This window comes from Dysidea avara, chromosome 14 (genome assembly GCF_963678975.1).
Source record: "Dysidea avara chromosome 14, odDysAvar1.4, whole genome shotgun sequence".
NCBI lineage: Eukaryota > Metazoa > Porifera > Demospongiae > Dictyoceratida > Dysideidae > Dysidea > Dysidea avara.
In genome coordinates this window covers 10,044,885-10,064,613 of record NC_089285.1, presented here as the reverse complement: position 1 = coordinate 10,064,613, position 19,729 = coordinate 10,044,885, and the positions used below count along the sequence as shown (strand labels likewise).

Genomic DNA, 19,729 nt, shown 5'->3' with positions numbered 1-19,729 from the left:
AACGGCAGCGGTACCCAAAGTCTTGCAGGGAGCACACCAATAAATGTAGAAGGAATCCGCGTGGCACAACAACGCGACGAAGATGATATTGGTGTAGACAGCAAAAACAGGACCCCAGGAGGAGAAGCAGGCCATAGAAACGAGCCTATCAGTGCAGAATTTCGATACCGGACTAGGCTCAGTCCACATCATGATATCCATTCCAGAGTGACAATGAAAGTTCTAAAAGAAATTACTGGATTGGTTAATGGTGTAGCAGAGACTGTGGATGCGATAAAGGATGAGCTGTCTCAATCTAAAGAAAAGCATAAAGAGAAATCCAAACCCCCTTTAGGAGTGAAGGTAAGTTTGGGTACTGGAAACCTATGTAGCTATAGCCATTACATATACTTCTCTTTCATATTTAGTCGGAGGTCAGAAAAGCATATAATCTTCTTTTAGAAGAAGTAGACGATTTTAATGGGTTTGATTTACAGCCAGGGTAAGCACCAAACCTTTGAATTCATTATTACATATGTTATTACTTGTATGCAGGGTACCATTCACTGATGAGAAAAACCAGCGAGTTGCTAAAAAAATACTTACAGAAGTAAAGATGAATAACAAAATGTTTACTTCAAGCCATATTAGAGGTATATGCTATAATTTTCCTAGAATTGCTAATGATATATACATAGCTACATTTAATTCAAACAGCTGCAATTTATACATACTATCGTACAAAGTGTCAGGAACACTCACTGAAACAGAGAGGTGTGTATGGAAGAAGAGCCAAATTTAGAAGGCGTCAGGAAAGAATCAGTTGGGTAAGCTTAACTGTCTTGTAGATATTATTGAACTGTCTATTATGCTAATTGCAGCATGCATGTTATACTTAGTCTAATAGTTACTTTTTTTCTCTAGAAACTACGTCAACGAAAAGCAACGCTTGAAAAAGTGCAGTTTCCTGAAAAGGATAAAGAAAAATGGAGAAAGGTCAGGAGACTTGACATGATGACATCAGAAGAAAGCATGAGTGAGAGCGAGGACCTGGTGATTATTCCACTAACATGGCGAAGTCAGATGGTCACAACTTTCTTCAAAAAATTAGAGAGTTAAAATCGCCACAAGCAAAGAGACAAAGGAAAGCAAGAGACATCGCAACTCATTGCAGCTCCCAGAGACCGATTCCAGTTGGATTACCAAGATGGACAATAACAACTGATCAAGAACAATCATCTACAATGTGAAATGAGCTGAACTTGACTTAAAACTGAACTTAACTTTTCAATTATTTCATTCGTTTTATAGCTACCTTCCTTTATTTGGAATTGTAACTTTGACTTGTATTTGTTCTGAATCATTTTTATAACCATATAATTATATTATATATGAAGATCCTGTTCATTTGGAATTGTACCTTACCGACTTGTATTTGGATTTATAGTATTATTGAAACTTTTCGTCTACATAAAACTTATTAAATAACTAAATATATAAAGCTACTAAATCATTTCACTTAATAGCTCAGTTAAAATGTAGCTTGAACATGCATGGGTATATAGACAAGTAAATAATAGCAATTCTGTATGCAACACTAAAAATGCTTTCATTATTCAAAATCATGGTAATTAAATTAATAATTACATCAATGCGTTAAACAGTATATATAATTATTAATCAACTGCACTAAATTAATAGCAATAATCTACAGGAAACATTTATTTCTGCTGCAGAATATGTACGTGTATAGTATGCATTTCACAATGTTTAAATGTACATTTCATTCACACTCATTTCCAGCAACATTTTTGATGTACTAAATCTTTCTCTATCATCCACAGGAAATTCGGTTAAAATTCATAAATATCCTAAATAGAAAATACCAGTGAAATTAGATATTTCATATACATTTTATCTCCATGTACTATATGCAGACATGTAACTTTTCGCCCAGTGAAGTGTGTAGAAACATGTGTTTATAGTTTCATTGCGACAAGCTGTAAACTTTATTGTATTCTGTTAGTTTGTATTTCATATTGGCTGGGAAGGCAGAATTGTTGATCCTGATCCAAATAAACAGTACACACGGAGGAAGGCTGCTATTGAACAATGTCATGATGAAGCAGAGGATTCAGTTGTTGAGCTGAGTAGTGGCAAATATTGGCCGAAGAGTCCTTATACACAACAGATTGACGGTGAACTTCCAGCTGTGCAAACTGAGGAAATTATTGTGGCTCACTTGCAGTCATCTGGGAAGCATTAAAAAAAAAGAGCAAAAGCTTTTCCAATGTGGATTACTCAAGTCTTCAGAGGGGGCATCAATACTTTATGGAGTCCTACTTACCAGGAACTGCAGGAAGGCATATTTGGTTTTGCTGCAAAGATAACCTGGTGTGGATACAAGCTCGCTGTTTCAATTTTAGTGATTTACATTTAGTGTTTTATATAGGAATCAAGCATTCCAAATCTTGAGACGGCGAGTCAGAGTCTAAGAAATCAAGGAAAGAGCTGTCATTTACAAGAAGGAATCACTACGACCACATAATAGTTGCCAAAAATTAGACAATAAAACAGCTCAAGAAATTCGTTTAAAAATCCTACTTACCTTTCAAGTCATCATTATACATATAGATACTTCCACCATAATAATTTTCAGCTAGTTTATGGTGTTGGCCTTCTTGTGGCGTGGAGTGGGCTTCCCTTAGGAGATGATGGATCTCTTTGGGGATGGCTAACAGCACCACCCGCAGGCAACATGTAGCCTGTGGGACAGGAATTTGGGGAAAATAGGGTAGTGAAACCTAATAAACCCATTTCCTGTATCTGTCCCAGTCCCTGTCTTAGTAAATCTATACGAGGGGTAGAAAGGGTGTCAGGGTAGGTGTCGACCCTACTAGTAATGGTGATGAAGCCAATGCTCCATCTCATCAATGCAATAATTACAATCCTGTATGCATTACAGGTGATGAATGGGAAAAAGAGTAGGAAATATGATGGTACAGCGAGAGTCACTAATGTAGAAACATTTGAAGGGCACATTCATACTAGAGTAAGGATTCAATGGATGGAGAAAAGGGAAAAGGAATTGTTGGCCCTAATTTGTGAAGCTGAACCTAGCAAGCTGGATTATCTACACCAAAAGACTATCCTATGGAACCGCAAATTTCCTGTTTTGTGTATAACAGAAATAGCACTGACCAGATGGCTGGCTATACGTGATCAGAAGCAAAGTGGAAGAGACCACTGAAATAGAGCCAGAACCAATGGAAATTGAACCAATTGAGCAATTGGACAATGGAGAAGCCAAATGTAGGCCACCTCAAAGAATTTGGTTGCCTGTGCTATGCACATGTTGAAAAGGATGAGTGACAGAAGTTTGATGCTAAAGCAAGAAGATGCATTATGCTAGGTTATGGTACTGAGACAAAAGCATACTGTCTATATGATGTGGAACGAGAAAAAGTGTTCTTTAGTCGTGATGTAGTTTTCAATGAAACCATGAATGGAATTGACAAGGAACCTGAGATTAAATCTAGTGATTCTAAACATGTTGAACTTGAATGTATTGAGGAAGATACCTCTGCAGAAACAGTGGTGAATGAATCTCTACAGCTCACCCATCATTCAATTGAGATGTTCAACAAGGGAACGAAGACAACCAGATTTCTATGGTGAAAGAGTACTGTTGCAAAGTTTTCTGAAGATCCTGCCACTTTGCAGGATGCACTAGCCAGTACAGACAAGAATGAATGGGTTAAGGCAATGGAGAGAGAGCTGGAATCTCTTCATAGAAATCAAGTCTGGGATCTGTTGACAAAAGGATTGAGTGCTGAGCAATTTGAGAAATTAAGATTGATGGCTGGAATGGCACCTGTGACAGAACATCCTGAAACAAGTGAGAAGGAGTGTTAAGGAAGAGCACTTGTCCAGAATGTTCTAGAATTCTATAGAACTAAGTAGAATAATTACGATAATAATATTGAACTAATTTAGGAAGCTTGATGTAGTATATTGCAGAATGTACTAGAACAGTAAGATCTACTGTAGATAATTCTAGATAGTTTGGTTTTGTATAAAAGGACTTATCCCTTTGTAAGCAGTAGATTAGTGGTTGTCAGACTAGTAGTGGTTAGACTAATGGTTGTTAGATTAATGGTTGTTGTATTCTGCTGTAGTTAATTTACTATTATTGGTTGCAAGTCTCTAAGTAGTCATCCTACTGTACTATAAGCTCTCTCTGCAACAACAAGTATGGAGATGCCACTAGTACCAACCAACAAAAAAAATCTATCTAAGATTAACACAGAGATAAGATCACGCTTGTTTAGTGATTTCTGATGGGATAATTTTGCATGAAGACGTACATATCAATACATTGAAAAAGAAAACACATTCTACAGGTCAACAAACACTTTTCACACAGGAAAGTGAGGGGCCATTAGATTCTACCCATACTCCTCACTGTGGATAAAATATTAAATATAACATCAAATTGAAGATCATACAGATGACTAACAGAGATGTAACCTTGTTTTTCAGCTGAGATGACATCAAAATGTTAACAGACAATAACTTATGCAATATTCATAACTAACTCAAGAAGCAACAATTTGCATTTGTAGGATGCACAAGAAACACCATGGAACTAACATATTAATGAAGAGTGCAAAAGTGACGAGGCAAGAATGGAAATCAATACTGCAACATTTCATGTAGTGATATACATAGAAGTAACCACAATAATTTTTAAAGGTATATTACAGTTTTCTGACAAAAAGCATCTTCAAAACAACATTAAATATATCTCCAACAACATAGCTAGCTAGACATCAACTCTCAAGGTCACACAATTCAGTGACCTTTACAAGAGTTGATACCCAGGACTACATTAGTGACACATGTGACAGCGTTAGTCCATTGACTGTGGTGGGCTAGTTGTCACTCTCAAAATCACTCTGTGTGAATGACTCTGATGGTGAACACTAGGACCATAGTCATCAGTACAGTAAAATGGATATTAGAAAATAAATAGCCATACCGTATATAACATATACAAGGGGTATTGTTCATTTTTATTTTACATAATAATGAATATCAGCAAGTACAATAAGCTCCACTAATATATATTTTGTTTTTCACATGACACAGCTTTTGCTATCTGATCACATGAGATGATATACTTTAAAATGCAATATAACCAGTAGTAGTTGGTTACATGCTATTATACAATATGCACTACAGAGAGTATCCATTGTACATATTAACAGGAATTAGGGAGACTCTTCAATTTTCCAGAAAAAAGATAAATGCAGACCTGAGAAATTGTGTCTCATATAAAGACAATTGAGTGGTCAGCTGTATATATTTACAGGCATGGATGGCAGTCAGATTGCCTATCCAAAGAACCTTATCAATGCTGTTGAACTTTCGTGAAATACTTAAGAATAAATTGTTTGGGTGTCCCTGTCTGGGAAAAGTTGATTATCATGGAGCCTATCTTCCCTAGTAACTTTGACAACGATCAACTACCCATGTTAGCAGCAGGAAGTACTGGTGGTTTAGATTATGTAAAGAAAAACTATTCTGATGTGTCAGATGCTTGTTCCTTAGGTGAATATGACTGGATGGGGAAGTAGCCTGAAAGATCTGAAGTAAGTAAACCGTGAATACACAGCTCAATTAAAAGGCCACAAAGCAAGTAGATTGTATTCCCAAAGTAAAGTAGGATTAGTACTTGATGATAGTATGCTTGTAATGCATGGAATACCAGATATACTTATCAAAAGAAAAAAACATTCAAGTGCTGAAATAACCACAACCGATAACAGTAGTGTTGGTGACAGTGACGTCAATATTCCAGTAATAGTAAAGAAAGTTGGCAAATGCAGATGGGTCACAAATGTCAGCAAAGTCATATATAAGTGGAGGTTATTTATGATAAAGTTGGCAAATTAGTTACTGCATAACTTACTAGCATGTCGAACACAGCAAAGGGCTGATGAAGTACCTAGCCATAATAGTGAGCATTTGGCTATTCGTTATGTGGATGAAACTGATATCCAAGAAAATGTCTGAACTTCATAAAGCTTCCCAGGGTTAGAGCTATAGGCATAGCCACAACCATTATGGCTGCAACTGAAAATCTAGATTTATCTTTAGCAAAATTATGTGGCCAAGGCTATGATGGAGCCTCCAATATGAGTGGTCACAAGTCAGGAGTGCAAAATCTATTTAGGGACAAGCAACCAAAGGTTGACTATACCCACTGTGCTGGGAATTCTTTAATTTGGTAATATTAACATCTTGTTCTATTGCAGCAGTGAAAAATTACATTGCCCAAATTAAAAGCATGACATACTGAGCATGACATACTGACTTAAGGTATCACCAAAGTGAAAAGGCTTTTTAAAGCAAATACTTATGAAAGGCACACAACATAGAGTTAGATCTAGTCGCAACCCAGTATAAATGTTTCTTTGTGGTAGAGAACATTGATGGGTGGGAGTAAGTTTCTATATGCCATTTTTTAAAACAGCTTTTTGAAGCAATTGTCTATGGAAATATTGCTGATGAGTAGGTTGGACTGCAGAAAACAAATAGGAAGCATTGGCATACTTAAAGACTGCAGAAATCTTTGAATTTGTTTACAGTCTAATAATCTTGCATCTCCTGTATTTTAAGGAAGCCTCTGTAAAGTTTCAAGATAAACAACAAGATGTCTTTTCTGGACTTTTTCTAAAAGAGCAATACTTTGCAAATTAAAAAACCTAGGGGAAAAAAAATGATAATTATTCAGCATGCATTTATTCTCACAGTTTCACAGTTGCAGAGCGATCAGGAATCTCAGTAAGCTTACAAGTAGGCAAAGGGATTGCTTGTATCAACCTTTTAGTTCATTTGAGAATATTTTAAGCTTTCAGCTACCACTCCATTTCTTAATCACTTGATCAGTGATCTTGCAGCACACTAAGACATCCAGGAGGCAACAAGCTTAAGGAAGATTATCTACCAAATAGCAGCACTGTTAATGTTAGAGTATGAGCACTAGTGAGAACTGAAAAAAGGGCAACAGTCATTAAGTGAAGCTGTGACATAAGGACTCAGGCATATAAAGCAGTAAGCTTTCAGTTCATTTACCAAACACCACAGGAGGAGAACAGTATATGTTCAAGCATCCTTTGGAAAGGACTGAAAAACTAGCAAAGGCAATTGACAAGTTTTTGGATTCCCAGAAAAGTTTATTTGTGTACTGAGGACTGGTAGCAAATCATTATCAGCACAGCAGGTACGCTAATAGTGCAAATCAAGATTTCTGATTAAAGACATTCCATAACAAAATTTGTCCCATAAGGATTAATGAAAGGCCAAGTATACCATGAGATTGAAGTGTCCACAGTTACATCGATAACACAAATTTACTAGAACACTAAATTTCTTGTTTTTGAATATTTTTCAAAAGCTCATTCAGCATCATCTGTCCACCACTGGGATGAGACTAAAATTAGACTATGAAGAAAACCAAGCAATGGTCACTTTACCACAACATCACACACACTTCACAGCAACATCACACATACTCCATGTCAAAAAAACTCAAACAACTTTTCTGATGCACATCTTTGCAACATCGAAAATCCTTTTTTCTCATTACAAGTCTCAAAACTCCTATATACAGTACCAGAATACAGCTGTTTCCGTAATTGGTCAGGTAGCTCTTGCAGCGTGCAGGCTGACATCATCCTTGAGGGTTTTTAACTGTCAGAGCAGATGCATGGTGTCTGGTACCGCTGGCTTATTCACCTTATTGGTGATGGGGATAGTTCAGTTTACCATACTGTTGTTTCTGGGTTACCATCATATGGAATACCAGCACTCATTAGCAGTTATATATCATTTTCTACTAGTAACGTCTTCTATATGTTAGATTACAAGTTTTTTAGTTTGAATATATAGGGTATTTAGGTAAACAGTACATGTATATCAAACTTCAAAATTAACAGTTGCTTGGTACATAGAGGAAAGAAATCATGCATATTGGGTGGTATGCTGGTATGTCTGTTGTGCAAGGAGGGCCAGGATTCCTACTACTGTCTGATGCTGCGTATCACTATTTACATACCATCAATATGCCAATAGCCGATGAGAATCTTCTATTAATGATAAATTGCACTTAAACCCCAGTGCGTGGGAGTATCAAAGCGCCGCACTGGGTTATAACTACCATACAGCTACACAGAGCGGTGCTGCTACTGTACGATATATTAGTTACGTGAACCCACGCATGTCACATCAAATGAAAGAAATGGCACGGAGTGCCCCAGCTACTAATTATTGTCTAAAAAGTGAAGTATCCATTATGCTTCTTTGTCAGCTATGTCCAACCCGTTACACAGTATTACCAATCAAGACCTGCTCGAAAAGTTGCCAGTGTCCTTGCTGCAGATACCTTCACCAATGTTCCGAGTGTGGTGGTCCACACAGGAGGGGTCAGTGCTACATAAGGCAGTGGAGGAAGTATTTAGCTTTTCTGAAACTTGAATCAAGTCTGGGGGTCCTAAATTAGCTATACCTGGTTATCAGGTGTTTTACTCACTGTTTTGTTTTACTTACAGAAGGTTTGTTCCATATAAAGCATGGTGTATGCTGGGACTTAGTAATGATCCCACGGGGAAACTACTACTCAACAGTTATTCTCGTTATTGTCATGGATGATGGAACATATTTGTATTTTGATTAATTCTACATGTACAAACAGGTTTGATAATACACTTCTGCACCCAAGTGAGCAAAAAAATGTTACAAGACCAGTGATGAAAATTTAGTGATGTCCTCACATCTTTTATTATAGAGTACAATTACATACCATCACCTTTCCTAGGTTAAGTGCTGTACCTTAACAGTATCATAGTACCTGCACTTAAATGATGCCACAATTGATTTTAAAATTGTGACCATTTAGCATTATGAGTAGTGGCAGAGTTTAATAGTAGGCATGTCGATTATTGGAACTAAGGCAATAAATGTTGCAGTATTCAACCAAGTAAATAAGGTAACTGTATAACATGTTTGTGTGAACTTTAACACTGTAGGCAAACCATGAAGGGTCCTATTTTGCATGCATGGTAGTTTAAATATAACAAGTAGAAGTAAAAATTTGTAATTTTACATTTGATTAGGGATCATAGTAATAAAAAGTAAAGAAACAAGGTGGTTGCCTATATATGCCTGCAAATGTACTAGTGGACATTTAATCTGTAATTCAGTCTTCAGAACCTCTGGTGTACAGCTATAGACTGAATTAGGGATTAAATGTCCACTAGTACATTTGCAGGCATATATAGGCAACCACCTTCGTTTCTTTACTTTTTATTACTATGATCCCTAATTGGATGTAAAATTACAAATTTTTGCTTCTACTTGTTTGTTTACTTTTTTAAAACCATAATTAGCTATAATTTGAAACTGCAGAGTATAGGGATATAACACTTGTTATATTGTTTTTACTGAAATTTAATATCATGCCTGCACCATGCACTTATTTATGTACTATATGCTCCCTACTCCAGTTTAAAATTTCTAATCTTCTTAACATATTTGTTTGAAAACTTTTTTGTAACATAAATTTTATCTCTGCAGGGGGATCGAGCTATACAGGCATACAGATTATGCAATGTTACCTTGCGATGCTGTGCATATTACATATGTAGAGATCATCAAGTCAGAACATGCACGTGCATGTGTTGTGATATTATAGTATGCATTAATGCGTAGCAGTGAAATGCAGCATAAAATAACCACATGCATGCAGTAGCTTTATAGTGGAGGCTTAAGTAATTAAAGCTATAAGAAAGTGTTGATAGTGACATTATGTGCAATTATAATAGCTATAGTTTGGCTTCAATCATATATATCAGTCATTATGCATATTTTCTTTGATAAGTGTTAAAAGGGCAAAAGCATGTGAAATCAGCAAATGGAGGCTTTAAGTAATTAAAGCTATAAGAAAGTGTTGATAGTGACATTATATGCAATTATAATAGCTATAGTTTGGCTTCAATCATATACATCAGTCATTATGCATATTTTATCTGATAAGTGTTAAAAGGACAAAAGCATGTGAACTCAGCAAAATTTATTTAGTACAATAATAATTAATTACAAATGATTGATCTTTTCTATAAAATTCATCATCATATTTCATCATTGTTTCACCATGCTCTCTTCTGTCTGTTCTCCCTCTAGTCCCTCCTCTGTAGCCTCTACCTCCTCCTCTATAGCCATCCTGCATATCATTGATTGGTTTGTATGCTCCTCTTCCTCTAGCGCCACCTCCCTTGCCTCTAAATCTGTCACTTCCCCTGCCTCTGCCACCACCTCGTCTTCCTCTGCCAGTATCTATTCTTCCTCTTCCTCTGCCACCACCTCCACTGCCTCTTCCAATATCTACTCTTCCTACATCATCACTGTCTGCTTCTTCACTGTGTTTTCTTTTCAAGCCTTTATAATCAAATACTTGCTACGATATATATATCACTCACGCGACTAATAATGTCAAGAGTCGGCCTGACACTCCACTCTAGATCTAGACGTGCGTGCTTATAGATTGCACGTGTTACTCGTGTATTCTAACATTTTAGTTCAATAGTGGAAAAGCTTGTCAAAACGCGCGCCTCAGCAGTCGATTAGTTCAAAGATATTTTTAGAGGCGCGTAAGTACCTTGTACGCGCCTCTGATATCTATGATTAGTGTAAGGCGAATGCACTCTGTTTTCAGCTACCAACGAGGCTAATGGTATGTTAAACACCTACATAACATTTCAAGCAAAGAGTAGTGCAAGAAACGCCTGAGTAATTTTAAGTCTTGCACTGAAGCCATAACGCTCGCACTGAAGCCATTACGCGTACCGCAAATCGTCACCCACGTAGTACTGGAGTAAGGAAATGGGTACAAAGGATCTTTTAGGAGGACAAAGGTAGCACCATGACACATGCATTGTAGCTGCTGCGGTTGGCGAAAAGGCACATCTCGGGCCGAAGCGACGTTGAACAGTGAAGAAATCAGGCCTGTAGCCTTAGCCGTTATCGAGTTACGCTTGTCTGAAGGCATTAGTTAGTTAGTAAGTCAGTCAGTCAGTCAGTAGAAAATTCTGTTAAATACGAATTTTTAAAAATTTCATAGCAACTTGGCGGAACGTTCTAGCGTTGATCTGAAGACATTTTTGAGCTTGGCTATGCCTAACCAATACTGCTAATCTGTCAGAAAGTTAATATTAGCTGGTTTTAGGGTGATATTTATTGGGCAAGAAATCCCAAACCTTGTGGATCCCTAATATACAGTTACTATCGTACTGTATGATTGGGTAAATATAACATATACTTTTACCTAGATCTGGAGGGATGCATCCCTCAGAGCTTTGTCACTGAATTAAATTAAAGTCACTGGATTCACAAAGTTGGTATTTTGGCCAAGTTAACTGCTCAGAAGCAGAAAAGAGGATCTCATACCCAATTAAAAAGCCACACAAGTCTGTTGTAATGTTGTGTTAACACTTACATACATATTTTTTTGCACCATTTTTGTGACAGTGACAGTGAAATCTTCAAAGTACACTGGTGGTGGTGGGTATGCAGCAACTGTGACAATTGGCTATGTTAATCAAAATATGCAGTCAGTTTTTAGTGTGGAATAGATCGAAGCTGCTGATGCCTGACTGATGGACAGTTTACAAGAAATACTGAATCATTGTAATAAACCTTTGGCTCATTTACATTCACTGTGAGATAAACAGTAGGAGAACCAGGTGCTCCCTACCTTAGACAGAGGAGTGCAACCGTGGGGCCTTTCTTACGCCCTACTATTTAACTGGTAATGATGTAATGAAATTAATAATGGACATTTAATAATTTTAATGGACATTTTAATTGTACTGTAAGTACTTCAGTTTTTTATGTTACCTTCATATATATTTAATAAATACATCATTGTCAATTTTGAAGCAATGGCCCTAGAAGAATGGCTGGATCCAGATTAGAATATGTGAAAATCTTGAGTCCACATCTTTAGAACTGCATTATAGCTATGTAGGCTGTAGAAATTTACTCTCCCAACAAGACAAATTCAGAGTATTGTGGAGTAGCACTATTGGTATGATAAAGAGTTTAGCTTATTACTCAACATGAAAGCTGAATGGGGAATAAGAATCAATTGTTCAATAGCATAGCTGGCCAGACATCAACTCTCAAGTTCACACAATTCAGTGACCTTTACAAGAGTTGATACCCAGGACTATGTTAGTGACACATGTGACAGTGTTAGTATGACTAGCTATATGCACATTGTGGTACATGTGCATGTATATAGCCAATGTAGAATAATGATACATTACAGTAAATGATTACGTGTTATATATATATATATATATATATATATATATATATAATTCTTAAATATATGGAGCTTTAACTATTTTTGTATTTAATATAACTTTCTAAGTTGCAACAAACGTTCTACAGACTCTAGCTAAGTTTAAATATTGATAATAGTTGAAAATTTAACAAGCAACAACTCTCACGTATACAGTGGTTTATATGGTTTAGAGGTGACACAATGGTTGTTTTTCTACCTCAACAGCCTACAAGAAATCTTTGTGTACAAACAACAAGTAGTGTGATTGCCACTGATAATGTACTACCAGAAGGATGGGATGGGGGAGCACCACAGCCTACAAGAAATCTTTGTGTACAAACAACGAGTAGTGTGATTGCCACTGATAATGTACTACCAGAAGGATGGGATGGGGGAGCACCACAGCCTACAAGAAATCTTTGTGTACAAACAACCAGTAGTGTGATTGCCACTGATAATGTACTACCAGAAGGATGGGATGGGGGAGCACCACAGCCTACAAGAAATCTTTGTGTACAAACAACAAGTAGTGTGATTGCCACTGATAATGTACTACCAGAAGGATGGGATGGGAGAGCACTTCAAGGATGTATCTTCCCTCATGACTTTTGTTCTCCATCATCTCCACCACAGCCGATGAATTATTGCAGTCTTCCTGTTGTTGGTAACTACCTGGAGCCTGTTGCTGCTAGTAACCAGGAGAATGAGGTGAGATACAGGCCTTCAGCTTGCAGGTCCCTGGTGGGGTAGTTAGTATACACAACCTTGTGATGTGTGAGAAGTATAGTATACAGGTAATACACTGGATATAAATTTTCTGTATTTTCATGGAATACATTAGTGTGTACAAAAGAGATATAATGTAAATGCAATTGCTGAATTCAGCAAAGGGAATCCTAGATCCCAGGCTGTATGGCTCCTCAAGTACTTGCAAGTTGTTTATTGATACTCTGACTCCTAGTATATTATACAGGCTTTAGTGTTCTCTTTAATAGGATAGTTATCGCACTGTACTATACATTATGCCAAGAATGTATACATGATATAACAATGCCCTGTTGTTGGTTTGTAAGGCCAATGAAAGGGAATCATCTACCACTTGACCAGGGATAGCAGACTGCCATTATCAGACCCACAAGGATATCAGCAACATGCATGTACACACACACGCGCGCGGGCGTAATCTTTGTCTCTTCTAGTTTGTGGAGGATTCAGGATCCAGAATTCTAATAGCTTCACCAGTCGAGGAGAGCTCATGTGATGATGATAATGTTTGCTCAGCAGTGACTGAAGTATGTTGTGATGTCACTGCATTATGTGCGATAGCTTATAATTTTTTCATTAGTAAATGAGATGCTTTATGGTCCCATTTAAATTGCAGTTTTATAAAAAAGGTTTGACCTAAATGATGAGGTCATATTAGCTAGACCTGTTGGAGGTAGAGGTGGTCTTATTAAAGATGTGGTTGCAACACTCAAAAATCAAATCTCTGGTCTCATGTATAGGCTACATATTAATAGTCTTACAAGATCGCTTTGCCTGGGCATGCAGTCTGTTTGGCAGTTACAGCTTTTGCCCTGGAATTTTGCATTGTGGGACAACTGTTTCTTGGTTCCAAAATAATGTCTTTTACAGTGATGAATGTGTGTATATATTATGCATGATGACCATTTTAAAACTGTTTGTTTTGTTTACTATTAATTTAGGCAGTCAAGATCTGTGTAACATCTGTACCAGCAGTCCTAGAGAGTCTGTCATCCTATGAACAGAATAAAGAAAGGTAGTGGAGTCCCCTTTGACCAGGCACTGTTGCTATAGCAGGTCTGCCAAAGTAAGTGAAGGAATAATTGGAGTCACCAGAAAGAAAGATGCAGTAACTTTGTGGGGAGTCATAAAACAAAAAATATCAGTATGTTGACTTCCTAAAGATGGAGGATGGAACTTATACAGTAAATCAATACTTGGAGATTATGGTATGCCACATACTGCAGCAATTCAGTGGGGCTGGGACCATGAAGCTGGTGCTATTAGTAGCAATTAAAGTAATGCCAAACAATTGTTTCAGGATCACCCGATATGTGGAAAATTTTTAAGCACTGATTATCCATTTCTTGTTATATCTTCCACTTAATACAACTGGTTTTGGCTTAATTTAAGTGAAGTGTCCATTTAAGCACAGAAAGAGCAAATTGCAGAAGCTTGTGTAGATGGGTCCTTTTGTTTAGCTTGTGTGGATGATCGTTTTATGCTGAAGAGAACACATGACTATTACTATCAGGTCACTGGGCAGTTGTCATTGACGGGAGCACAGTTCAGTGACTTTGTTGTCTCACCATATGATGTTTTACCTAACTCAGTAGGAATCATTGATGGAACAGAAGTTTATATTCAATGTCCCAGTAACCTGGAGACACAAAAATCATCATTTAGTGACTACAGGAGTCATACAACTGTAAAATATCTTGTAGCAATTTACACATTTAGCGTAAGTCGCCAAATGTCGACCAGCATCTTTTGTCGACTTTACGTATTACAAACTCGACCACCTGCATAACTGAGTTTTCAATAGTTTACGAACATTACCATGGCGGTATCCAAAAGGCGATGGAAGTCTAAAGCTAAGAAACCTATTAACACCACTAACAGGCCCAGGAAACTACGTCAATGGAGCGAAACATCAATGAACAAAGCCTTAGAACTAGTGGCACAAGGTAAAATGGGAGTTAACGGAGCTGCGTTAGAATGTGGTGTGCCTCCTACAACATTGAAGGACAGAGTTGCTCCAGGCTCTAAAATGGGCCAGAAGCCTTACCTTACTGAAGATGAAGAAAAAGAGCTAGTAAAATTCGTAACTGATTGTGCTAAAATGGGATACGGAAAGAAGAGACGGGACATGATGACGATTGTTGAGAAGCACATGGCGAACAAGGGCCGTGAGATGCGTAAAGGTTTGTCGAATGGGTGGTGGAACCATTTTATAAAACAATGGCCACAACTGAGTCTGCGGAAGAGTGATGCCTTTGCTGTTGTACGTGAGCACACTAGTAGCCGTGAAGTTTTTGAAAGCTACTTTAACCTACTTGATGTTTTGATGAAGAGCGGGCTTAAAGACAAACCCAGCCAAATACATACAGTAATTGTGATGAGTTTGAGATGCTACTTCAGCACAAAACCCCAAAGGTTGTTTCAACAAAAGGGACAAAGAAAGTTCGTCAAGTGATTTCAGGAAACAAGACTCAAACGGCTGAAGCTGAAAATGTGATCTTGTTTTGTTTACCTCCTCACACAACTGCTGATAGTCAGCCCTTAGATACCAGCTGTTTTGGTCCATTGGAAAAATACTGGAATGAAGTTTGTCGACAGTATTTATTAGACAATCCTGGACAGGTGGTCACTAAATTTCAGTTTTCCAAGTTATTTGCAGATGCGTGGAGCAAAGGAATTACCATTGCCAACGTTGTTTCTGGGTTCCGTGGTACTGGAATATACCCATTTTCTCCAAGCACAATTATGGATAAATTTCCTGTGCAAAGTGTTCCCCCTTCACAACCACCAAGTGATTGCACGTTGGCTACTGGTGATTCTGCATCTAATCTACAAAGTGATAATACCCTGTCCCCTGGGGAGGCCAATACTATCCCTTTAACACCGAAAATGATTGAATTGTATGAAAGAAGAGTTAAAATGGATATGATATTTTTACTGATTTGCTTGGCTTGAGAAGTTTCATCCTGAACATCTTCCGCAGCTTGGTGTGTTGTTTGCATTTTAAAATGCACACTGTTCTAGTTACTTTTTGTTAATAGATGTTTTGTTACAAAGTGCTGTTGATGATGCTCCTGGTAGGAAAGCACCAGATGACCTAGAGAATCCTGAACACCTTCTGCCGCTTGGTATGCTGTTTGCATTTTAAAGTGTACACTGTTTTACTAACCTTTTGTCAGTAGATGCTGCCAGTAGAGAAGCACCAGACAACCTAGACAACTCACTAGATCCTCCAGAAAGAGCAACAACAGTCACTACGGAAAGTGTTGTTGGGTATTCTGACAGCCAACAAAATGTATCACAAGTGGCATTATCAACACCTCCTAGAACAGAAGAGAATTCTGATGGAAACTCCCCTGTAAGTGTACAAGATACTAATCCTAGATCTGGACGCTCACCACTTTCTGAGTTATTAGTATATCCAAGTTCATCCAATAAACAAAAGCCAGCAGCCAAGAGTTATGCTGCACGTATTTTGACTAGTGCACAATCAATTGCTTTCTTAGAAGAGAAGAAAAAGAAAAAGCTTGATGAGGAAGAAGAGAAGAAAGGGAAGAGGGATGAAAGAGCAATGAAGAAGGCAGCTAAGGAAGAAGAAAAGAGACGCAATGCCTTAGAAAGAGAAGCAAAGAAAGTCGAAGCTCAACAGAAAAGGAAAGATCAAGGCACCCGGAAAACGGCCTGTCAAGTCAACTGCTAAGAATGGTTCCAAGAGGCAAAATGTTGACAATAGTAAAGAAGGACTACAACATCTAGAAATTTCACAAAACGAATGTGCAGCCTGTTTTGGTCTTTGGGAAGAGGATGACACAGATGAATAGTTACAATGTACGAACAGTGACTGTGGTGTTTGGTGTCATGCTGACTGTCTTGAACTAAGTGAACAAGCATCTGTGTGCTATGCCAAACCTGTTTTGTGTGATCACCTACTACATATTTGTACTAACTTCTAACCTTGTTTTTATGTACTTAAAGCTTTCTATGTCAGCACTTTTAACACTTCTACATTCAATGTGTTACTGTTTAATACTGTACATACCTGTATTACATCACAGACTGATTGTGCCACAGTATTAGCCTTATGCTATCTGGGTTATGGCAATGTGTAGCTGCTGTATGACGGCAGGGAGACGATATACAACAGTGAAAAGCTTGTGTGTATTATTAGTAAAAGTCTACCGTGATAGTAATATTGACGCGAAAACATCCATTCCTTTTACAGAAGCTGTTAAAAATTACCACTGGCATGTAGCTCATAAAACGGTCTTTGGCTTAGTATACGAACCTATAGCGTTCCGGATATGATACGAAAGATACAGTGTGTTTAGTGAAGTAGCGGTCGACGTTAAGTGAATTAGAGAACTATGGCTGGGCGACTTCAGGTACACGAAGTTGACTATTGAGGATTCACTACCCTCAGCAACTTGCTGTGTCTGGCGATGTGGTCAAGTGGAAAGTGATAGTGAGTTGATGTGTGGAAGTGGTCCGTTCCCTGCAATGGTTAATGCCAGAAATAACTAGGCTGTATTTGATTACATCCGGGCTATTCAGGGGTCGACTATTGAAGACTTACGCTACTGGTGTATTCACTTTTATTTCCCCTAGTTTTCTGGTAACTATAGTGACCCTCAACATACCTTCCCAAGGTTACTTGAAGTAATTCTCCACTGCTGAGCATCAAACCACAATGGGTTGTTTCGTTGCCCTATATTAATTTCTTTGAATAGGCGTACTTCTTCATGTGTGGGTCATATTGCAACAATTAAATCACAGACAGTGACTTCACGACTAGCAACAATCTCAGCACGTTTATTGAAGGGATTACATCTAGGTAGTTGGATAGCATGTAGGCATCACTGTGATTCCAGCTGTCCAATGCACTTATGTTGTCAGCGCCTTCCAATAGCTCAAGCAAACCAGTTGCACTGGCCCATCATATGCTGCTACATACCCATCCATGGAAGCTTTGCCAAAATCTAAATCAGCTACTAGTGATGCCTTCCCTCCTTGTGATGGCCTAGACCAGGCACATCTCGTACTGGTACATGCTTGTGGTGCTATCTCTGATGTTGTCATTAAAAGTACAGCAATGTGGAAACAAGTTTGGCTTTCACCAGCACGGCACTTACAGTTTGCTGATTGTGGGGTTCAGTTTAGAGAATGAAATAGGAGCAGTGCCATTGCAGTCAGCAGAAATTTTCCCTCCACCTAGTTTTAACGAGTTGCCAGCATCCACATGGCATTCAGAAGGTTTTCTAGTTATTACAGAAGCTGTAGTGAGTACGTACTTGAAGGAAAGAAGTGGTTATATGAAAAACTATTGTACTGGTATAAGGCTTTGTAAGTGTGATCACGTCTTTGATTTGGGGATGGGATGGCTAGTAGTCCGAATAGCATCTACATTAAGACAAAATGTCGACCCACCATGCGTAAGATCCCTTCCTTTTTATTCCCTGTTTGTTGTACTGAAGGATGGTGGTGACACGGAAAGGTCTAACTATTGTTAGTACAGCAGGTCCTCTGTATAATCCTCGGTTACTTGTCAACTTGTCATCTGGTGCAACTGAACTCCGACTTGTATTTCAGGTTTTCTTCAAGAGTATTCGTGATGACCAATTCAGTAATGAAGTCCTTGACCAACATTTGAAGACTAACTTGGACTTTTTTGTGTGTCCTGGAATTCCAAGTTTGCCTTGTGAAGTTCGCTTTAAACCAAAGAAGTATACCAGGAGTGGACATTACCATTTCTCCATTATGACAGAAGTGAGTTCCAGCTGTGGCATAAACCTAGCCACCATAAGAGATCAAAGGATGATCCCACTTTATGACAGCTGCTCATCATGCAAGTTGTTATGGCATGATATAATAGTCCTGGTGAAACGTGCTAGACAAAAGGAACCATCTGTGAAAAAGAGACATCTGCATCCATCATCCAAGAAGCTGCTGAAGTTTTTATCACAAGTTTCCAAGAAGATACGTTTTGATCGAGCTAGATTAGAACAGAAGGCAATGATCAAGAGTTTAAAACACTATCGCAAGTATGATGTTGTCCTTAATGATGACCAGAGTGATGAGTTGCTGCAACTAGTATCTCAGACATTAGAAAATATACATTACAGAAAGTTCTGGCTGAAGCAGACGCTAAGGGGAGTTGGAATATATTACAAAAGATCTGGAAAAAGGAATCGAATGAAAGATTAAGGTATTTCAAAGAATCAGAAGACAAATGGTAATGAACAGTGGGACTGTATCACACACTTCAGTAACTGGAAAACGGGGTACTCCAATCACTTTCAGATTGGGTTAGTTGCAGTTTAATGTACTGTGAATTTGTGACAAATATGTGAGCTTTCTATAGCTAAAGTGATCATTCCATTCCTCATTGTGAATTTTGTACAATATAGTGTTGGGAAATTTACAAAAGTAAAATTCAAAGTAAACTTATATTTTTTTTTAAATTATAGGGTTTGATTTTGTGAAATTACCTTTTCCCTTTTGTGTAGCTTTAGCTGTTTATTCACGTAGCCCAAGCTCTGAGAGGATTCCAGCTGTTACAACTACCTGGCACTAGAACTC

General features: G+C 37.9%; 1 long non-coding RNA gene across 2 annotated transcripts in view; it reads right to left on the bottom strand.

Annotated features, from left to right (window-relative positions):
* The window catches only part of LOC136244590 (uncharacterized), a 69,230-nt gene that overhangs the window by 19,501 nt on the left and 30,000 nt on the right, over window positions 1-19,729 (bottom strand). Inside the window, exon 3 of one of the 2 annotated variants that reach the window (XR_010695456.1) lies at window positions 1,590-1,850. The exons of the other annotated variant lie outside the window; for it this stretch is intronic. This is a non-coding gene — a long non-coding RNA (uncharacterized lncRNA). Of the gene's footprint in view, window positions 1-1,589; window positions 1,851-19,729 lie in introns of those variants that run through there. 2 annotated transcript variants of the gene reach the window in all.